The sequence below is a fragment of the Hyalella azteca genome, unplaced genomic scaffold (genome assembly GCF_000764305.2).
Source record: "Hyalella azteca isolate HAZT.00-mixed unplaced genomic scaffold, Hazt_2.0.2 contig9940, whole genome shotgun sequence".
NCBI lineage: Eukaryota > Metazoa > Arthropoda > Malacostraca > Amphipoda > Hyalellidae > Hyalella > Hyalella azteca.
This window is the reverse complement of record NW_025939996.1, coordinates 1,689-10,490: the sequence shown is the minus strand read 5'-3', so window position 1 is coordinate 10,490 and position 8,802 is coordinate 1,689. Positions and strand designations below refer to the sequence as shown.

Genomic DNA, 8,802 nt, shown 5'->3' with positions numbered 1-8,802 from the left:
AAGCATTTCAAATTTGCTTTCATTTTTCGTAAAATTCACATAAGCAAAATTTTCTTACGAATGTGTACGAAGTTTCACAAAGATTTTTCAGTAAATAAAAAAGTTTTTTTTTCTGACCAAGACGCTCCCCTTAATTTTATTATCCAAGCAGCGATGAGATATGTAATGTAAAAACTGCAAATTTTACAGAGCAAATAGTTAAATTTAAGTTTGTTAATGTCGCTGTGGGTGTTATTTATTAATGACATTATTTGCGTGCGTTTAATCTAAAATAAAAACCAATACAGATTCTCTTGACGGGGACACTAAGTTTTTTTGCTCCTATATTCTTGCAGTCACCCAGTAAATTTTCAACCAAGCTAGTTTTCCGTAAATCCGAGCGTATTGCTTAACTAACTTTTGCCTTGGTTGCGCTGGTTGAGGAATGCCGAGGCGTTGGAGCAGACGTAGCCTGGCATCGAGTAGTTGAGTGTGGCCTGGGGCTGGTACGGCAACATGGCTGGAGGAGAGTAACGCACGCACACTTTGTTGGCTGGACACGGGATACTGGCACAAGGATCCTGTTGCATATAATTATTTTATATACTTTTTTGTGGAATATAGTAGAAGTATTTTATTTATAGTATGTATAACAAAATATTTGGCACTGCTAGTCACCGAGTTTTGACACCATGCAGAGAAAAAAACAGTACGAACCACGCATAATGTTTTGCCGGATAACACTGGTGAACAATTGCCACAAGCCGATTGCGCAGTACATAACAGTTATATATAGAGTACATATGAAGCTGTGAAGACCTGCGACGTCAACTTATACTTTAAATGCCGTACATTCAAGAGTACACCTTGCGATATAAATATACGCCGCGGCCAAAGTACAGTGATTGGCTGTGCTGATGGAGTTACTGTTATAGATTTTACGGCATTTGCCAATTACCGACAGCGGCTACCAACGTAGCATTGAGCTCCGCCTAGCAGTTGGCCGGCAGACGTCCTATTTACATTTTATATAAGCATGGCTTCTACCGTAATAGTCGAAAAATTCGGGTACCACATAGATTTTTCCCCAAGAGTCTCTACACTCAGCACAAAGTTATTCTGGTAATTTTGCCCACCCGATCGAAATCAGTTTCTGGTCATTCATAACCACCTTTCCAGCTTTGTAGTCGCCTGAGAGTATGACAAGTGTGTCCCGGGAGTATGACAAGTGTATACTGAGAGCATGACAAAAACATTCTGAGAGTATGACAAGTGCGTCCTGAGATTATGAGAATAATTGGCCGAATCTAGTCATGCCGATCGCTGGCGAGCCGCCCAAAGGCTGTCCTCCAAACCCGTTGTCGAAGCGGACATGGAGCGGCTGATTCACGCGCTCCCCGAGTCCTAGGCGGCCCCTATTGCAGAGTCGGGCTCGCATCTAAACTGCGATATATAGGGTATTTGCTCACCAGAAGACTTGGGTTAAATGGTTGAGTGACAGCGTAGGAGACCCAACCAGACGCCGCCACGATGGTTGTGATGTTGCTCATCAGCTGGCACACACCGCCTGTAACCAAGTCAAGCTCATCAGCTTGCACGCACCACCAGCAACCAAACCAAGTATGGTTTATCAACATTGTCTCCATAAATTAACACCCCCTTCAACTCTGTTGCTACCTCCAATAAGGGTAAGAACAAACTGCAGTCTATCTTGGATCTTGGAAAATTCATGATCGCACATTTTATTCAATTCAAATTTTTTTCAAGCCTGATACTGAAGAAATAAATTTTTTTAAATATAAACCTGCGTAGCTGAAGCCGAGGCAGCGCGTGACGTCACCCAATATACGTCACCTGCGTAGCTGAAGCCGAGGCAGCGCGTGACGTCACCCAATATTATGATGGCAACATGATGAGAACATGATGATGGCAACATGATGAGAGCAGCATAATGCTGACGTGTAACTCAAATACTCGTGAAGCATGTTGCCGTCGGGCAAGCGAGGGAAGCAAAAAGTCAAGATTTGATGAATTTATTTGATGCTCTCGTTGCTGTTAATAATTTTTGTAGCAGTTATTTCCAGAGGAAACTAGGGGAACCCGTTTCCACGGAGAACCGTAGAATTAGTCGCTAGAAAAAAAGGTCCCTGTAGAAATACGTGTTAAATTCTTGGTGAATATAAATGCTGTAATCTATGCCCGTATCGAATATCTTTAAGTATAAATCATTTGTACGTAATATTAATAAAAAAGATTAGTAAAGTTTGTGCTTAAAATAAAGACTTACAAACCCAGGGAACAGCTGATGATTAAATGTCAGCTAAAAACAAAAAAGTAGGTTTATCTCGAGCTAAGGAATATTTACCATGAAGAAGAACATGACCATCACATGTTGGCTTGTTGCAAGCGCTGTCGTTTTTATCGTGAAACTTTGGAACTAAATTTTAATTTCTGGCTGCCAATGACACATAACATTTAAAATTAAAGTTTAGTCGACTAAAAGTTCTGAACATTATTTTCGTTGCACTTTAACATCATGCTTTCATTATATATAGTGCTATTTCGATTATAAAATAGATAAAATAAAGAGATGAAATGCCTTTTCATTCGCTTTGATTTACTCAATGAAGCAATATTATAATCCTAAATAATTTCCACCATAATATACTACTGGTATGCGGAAATAAATTCATCCGAGAGCCCGTATATATTGCCGATTATTGATGCCACGCCGCTTTCAAAAAAATAAATGGATCATATTCTCCAAACATAACACAAATTTACCAAGAGCGGATGTTGCACTGACACGCTCTTCTTTCCTGGTCAAAGTGGGTCAAGATGACCCACACATGGGTAATGAGTAGTAATCTAGCAAAAACTAATTAAATTAGAAGTAAATCTTGCGATTTACCTCTAATAAATTGATAAGAAAGAACTCACCCAGCGACCGCGCCATCAAAGCCGCGTGGGCGCCGCGTGCCGGCGCTGCCGCGAGCGTCAGGCACAGCGCCCCCCATAGCGCCCCCCACAGCGCCCCCCACAGCCATGCTCGAGTTGTCATAGCGCAGCACCGACGTCGTCAGGACACTGAGCGGTAAAAGTAGTTGTTCTTTAGTATATTGACTTTAAATGTCGAAGGAATATCTTCATTGCAAGGAGACTAAATAAATTTTAAATTCTTATGATCCTAAAGCATCACCTCTATTGCATTGGCATCATCCATCACCCCTATGGCAATGACCTCATTCATCACCTATATTGCAACGACCACAAATTATATCAAGTCATCTTAATTCACTGCTTGAATGTAAAGCTAACGACCGTTAAAAAAATCACTGCATCGCCGTGAATATTTTGCTATAATTATTAATCATATTGATTCAATAGATCATTAATCGCCGGGAAAAATATTTCAGAAATTTTCATCTTGCTAAAGATTTCCTCTTCAGGAAGTTCGACCAGAATAAATAATTAAAATAACCAGTAACATATTACATAATTTGTTTTATGAATGAGTAATATGAATGAAATCAACATGAATATTCTAGAAAAAAATTAAGAATACAGTTTAAAAATGAGATCTGATGAATTCTGCCACATCCCCTCATTAATGTGTTATTTATTTATTTCTATTTTGATTTGATGTACTATTGTTCTACGATCACTCTACTGTCATTCTATCAACACTCTACCCTCACTCTACTATCACTTAACTATCACTCTACTATCTCCCTACCATTTCTCTACTATCATTCAACCATCACTCTACTATCACTCTACTATCACTCTACCATCACTCTACTATCACCTTATCATCACTCTACTATCCCTCTATCATTTGAATAACTTAAACACCACATGACAGAATTAACTACAGCTACGAGCCCGTCTATCTGCCTGCATTTGAAGCGTTATCTGCTTCATTCTGGACAATGTAAAGAAGCAAACAAGCAAGTACAAGCTTATCCAGCAAGAAAATAAACTCAAATTGAGGTATACATGTACATACTAGTAGATGGATAATACGAGATTTATACTACTAGACATATACTACTAGGCACATGCTACTAGAAATATGCTACGAAAACGTAAGTTCAGCAGTGACCAAAGCAGCTCGTGATATTGTTGTGGTTGACGTGTTCGAAATGTCTTGCCTGTGTGAGATATTCAAGAAGGCTGTGTGAACGCCGTGTCGATGAGTTTTTTTTACTAAAACATGACATATGTAACAACCTTTAAAATTTTCACGCAACTCGTCAAAAAAATTGATCGCTTCAAGGCCTCTTGTTGACAAGTTTTCAATTTTGACGAGGTTTTTTTAGAGCAATGTCGGCTGTAGCCTCGATACTGTATTTCACAGGGAAATCAAGCTGTATTTCACAGGGACCAAAGCAGCTTGGACACTAACCAGCACTGAAGAATCTTCCGTAATTACCGGCAAGTCAGGCGAATCAATGGCGAAGCAATGAATTTCAAATGACGATACCCCATTCTACCCGCGTTGGAACTTAGGCTATTGACACGTATGGTTCGGACTTGATCACACTTACGGATTTTCGCAACTATCGTGATCTTTCGAAATTATCAGCAAATCAATAAAAATCCTATGCATTTCAAATGAAGACAACAATTCTCTTGACACTCAGGGTTCGGGCTTGATTACATTCAAAGAAATCAATGGGTCATCTGTCCTAATAGTGACATCTCTACCCATATCTTGAGCGGGCACAAGCGGATCGCAGCACGAATGCACCTTTTTACGGAAAACTTTGGGTCAGTAAAACCCACACAAGGGAAGAATGGGCATCGTTATGTGGACAAAGTCAAATTAATTTCTCTGAGTGTAGCTTCGCTATTTGCTCTAAACGAACCACATTGCCCAGCGACGAAGCCAAGAAAGTATTTCCCATCTTTCTGCATTTATCCAGAAATTAGTGCAATGTAGATATATGGCCGTTCGTTTTTGTGGTGCAATAAACCCAGTCAATGTTTCGTGGTTCAGTGGGTCATAGAATTTTCATTTACAGTGAATGATTACAATGAATATATCTGAATGATGAAATACTGTTATAACAATGAATGAATAAAAAATGAGAATGGATTTGAACAATGAATTAATGGAAACAAATAATGAATGTGAACCACGAGTGATTTTTAAGAGCGAGTGAATGGGAACAATGAATAGAGCGATCTTCTGATCGATGCTCGAATACGGGAACGCGTTCAGATGCTGTCATCAGCTCACATAAAGCATTACTTGCAGCGTATATCTGGCCGCAAAATAAATGAAATCCCGTGCATATCGACTTGGCAATATACAGTAGATTATGTGGCTTTTCAGCACGTGATGTAAATCGAATCAGATCCGATAGAGATCAACTTCTCTACGTTAATTGATTAATCTAATTTACATGGAAAGACTGTGAACATTGAAAAAAATCAATGTCGCGGATTATGACAATTTGACCAATTAAATGCTTGTATTCCAGGTTATAAAAGTCGGAGCTAGTCACGAATACTTCATTCATAGCCATAGACATGGCAGATATGTCATTCGCAAGTAAGGAAGTGACTTGAACAGAATATGGTGTTGGTGTCTTATAGAGTCTTGACACCTGAGACAGGTCGGTTGAACAGGGCCTATACTTTCAAAAAAAAGTTAGGAGATCGTAAGTTCATCAGCCAATCATTGGCGGCCTATCAAGCAAAATCCACCAATCATTGACGAGAAAATAGAGCGTAAGTACTTTATACGTTCACTTAGCGAGTTTTGAAAGTATGGCCCCAGATGTTTACGGATTACGGCGCGAACCCGACATACAAAACTTTCTTTTTATTCATGGAAGGAAGGTTCACAGTGTGCGAAGAATATGCCACAATTGAAAATAGAACAATTTATTCAGAAATTTAGATTTGTTGCAATTTGTAACACACCCGTTAATGTATTTCCGGAAGTTGCGTGTTCAATTATTTACCTCATATCATCAACTGTGTTACTCATTTAACCGCACTACATTGTTCCACTGAACGTGTCCGTCAGTCAACTCAATTTAAATAAAAATGTTTAATGTCTTCTGCTACAAATTTTTTCAATTATAGAAAGTTTTCTAAACTTTTGAACGCAATGTAAAAAACCGAGGAAATTGAATCTTTCTGAAAGAGCGGCAAACGTTCTAACGACTTCATGGCGAGTGGGTCGCCAGCTTTCACGCTATTGGTCACGGTGGCTTGTGCATCACCAGCTAACACGCCAAAATTTTGGTGGCAAGCGGGCATAATCAAGTTGACGGTAGAAGTACAGACTTCAGCCCGCCAAATTCATCGAAAGCAATTTAATCCTACCCATTAATTCGCTCCTTTAATTGCTGTTGAATTGCTTCAACCTCAATACATTCCTTAGTATCCTAAATATTTATTTGGGACGTAACAGTCCCAGGCCACGATGGATCGCCGCCTCTGATTATCGTTCATCCGCCCTCGTTTGGGCCACCTGATGCACGATGCTGTTGCTTGCTTCTCTCCTCTGGTAGTGTTGCAGGGGCGATCGATCTAGGATTGTGCCCAGGAACACGTCCAGTCGACTATTGAAGGTCTTTAGTGTGAACTAAATAAGTAAACAACATAAATAATCTACCGGCGCATTTTGATTCATTATTCGAATAGCGTAAAATTTAAACCCGAAGACTAATTCGCGCCGCAACAAAAAGAAAAGAAAAAACTTTTAAAGAGCCAAAGCACAGGATTGTACAGGATAAACTCGAAACTTAATGTCATTCGTGAAAAATTTATAGCAACATATACTAGTTCAAAAATTGCGCACATTTTTCATACATCGAGCATTTTTATTGTGATTTTGAGAGTTTACGTTGATTAGAAAATCTATCCAAGCAAAGTGTTTTCTGGTATTGACACTTAGACGAAAAGAAAGATTCGTTGAAAAGACTTAACATATAAAAAAAATCGAATTAACATACCCTGAACTTTTATCCAGGGTGCTAAATTCAATTTCCTATGAAGGTATTTTAATCAAAGATTTTCAAATTTTCGATGTGCAGAACTTGATTTAAGTAATCGATTCGAAAAAACACGTGTGTACACTTACTTACATAAATGCATAAAATCTTAGAAGTATTACAAAACTCATTGGGGCCCCGCAAAACTCATTGGGGCCCGCAAACGCATTGGGGCCAACCGTTATGAAATGATAAATTGATCGTAATTCTTAACTTCGAAGTTAAGAATTACGATCAATTTATCATTTGATCGTAATTCTTAACTTCGAAGTTTTTTGATCGACAAATATTTGCCTTATATTCAATTGAATTTTCAAAGCAAGATTTTCTAGAAAAAATTCATAACCATATCACTGATGATAACAGGGAAAATTTTTATTATAATGAACTAAAAAATTTAATTCACACTTCCTAACAAAAATAAAATGTAGAAAAAATATTCACAACTGAATAAACCGTTTTTCGTCGCAGATCTCTTCCACTGCTATATACTCAAACGGAAAACAACATACAACAACCATTAGAAAAGTCAATTAAACATCAACTTTACAAAAGCTTTACAAGCACTAACAGTGAGAAAAGTTCGATAAACATCTACGTTACAAAAGCTTTATATGAACCAACCGTTATAAAAGTTAAATATACATCCACATCACAAATGCTTTATATGACCCAACCGTTAGAAAAGTTCGACATACATCAACGTTACAAAAGCTTTATATGCACCAACCGTTAGAAAAGTTCGACATACATCAACGTTACAAAAGCTTTATATGACCCAACCGTTAGAAAAGTTCGATAAACATCAACGTTACAAAAGCTTTATATGGAGAGCACGTAAATCAACTTCTCTAAGCCCGCTTTTTGGTCAACATTCCGATCCCTGATCAGACTGCTACGAGAGTCTGGTCGATCCCCGACTATGGCGGCCACTGAGCGGTACGTGTGGAAGTCGTCCCCGTATCCGGGGCAACTCTGGCCGAGCCTGCCAATGTGAAAAAAATATAACTCAATCAGTACTCCCTGCAGTGAGTGACAGAGAACGCATTTTCTCGTCGACGGAAACATGAAGTCACGGACGGACGGACATGACGAGCACAATAGCGATTTTTTCCATAAATGAGAAAATGCGTTAAAAATTGCACCCCCATTCCTGCGCAACGAGGAGGAATTGGCAATCGAATTCATACGTGATTTATTTTTCATGTCTATTTCTGAAATTCGCTGTATACAAAGAGCATTCTTAGAAAAATCATAATCGTGGGTGATAATGTTCGTGGAAAAAAACATACTTCCTTCACAACCTAAGAAATTGTGCAAAAAGTTATCGACAATAACTGATTGTAAACCAAACAATAACAGTTTTGCATTTGGCCACAACTATATATACCAGAGCATAGGAAAATGAACGAATAATTAACCGACGATGCTATTAGCTATCGGTTGTATGATTATATAAAGGATTTCACTTTATGCAACCTCAAGCATTTACAGTCATAGAGGACATGCTAACATACATTTGCGTATCCAGTACATCAATGTACTCGATTATTATAAGCAGCGAGATTTTATAGGGGGATTATGTTACACTCACATCATCTGCAGTCCGCAAGAACGGCGCGCCACTCCCAAGGCGGGGAGCGCAGCCGTGCACCACCAATTTTGTGCACCAATAAGCCCTGAATCGAACGCCTTGGATCTCTCCGGACCTACACCAATCAGCCGTGCACAACTCGGCTTTGTCCTCTTCCGGCCTTGACCACCACCTGCCGTGCACCACCAGGCCGCGGATCGAATATGACTTCCAGGC

The 8,802-nt window shown here is 39.1% G+C and overlaps 1 long non-coding RNA gene across 1 annotated transcript; it reads right to left on the bottom strand.

Annotated features, from left to right (window-relative positions):
- Nucleotides 1-472: 472 nt before the first annotated feature.
- On the bottom strand, nucleotides 473-1,864 carry LOC125178465. The gene is made up of 3 exons (XR_007156911.1): nucleotides 1,834-1,864; nucleotides 1,449-1,546; nucleotides 473-560 (listed from the first exon to the last, which is right to left on the bottom strand). It is a non-coding gene; the product is annotated as an uncharacterized LOC125178465 (long non-coding RNA).
- Nucleotides 1,865-8,802: the final 6,938 nt, after the last annotated feature.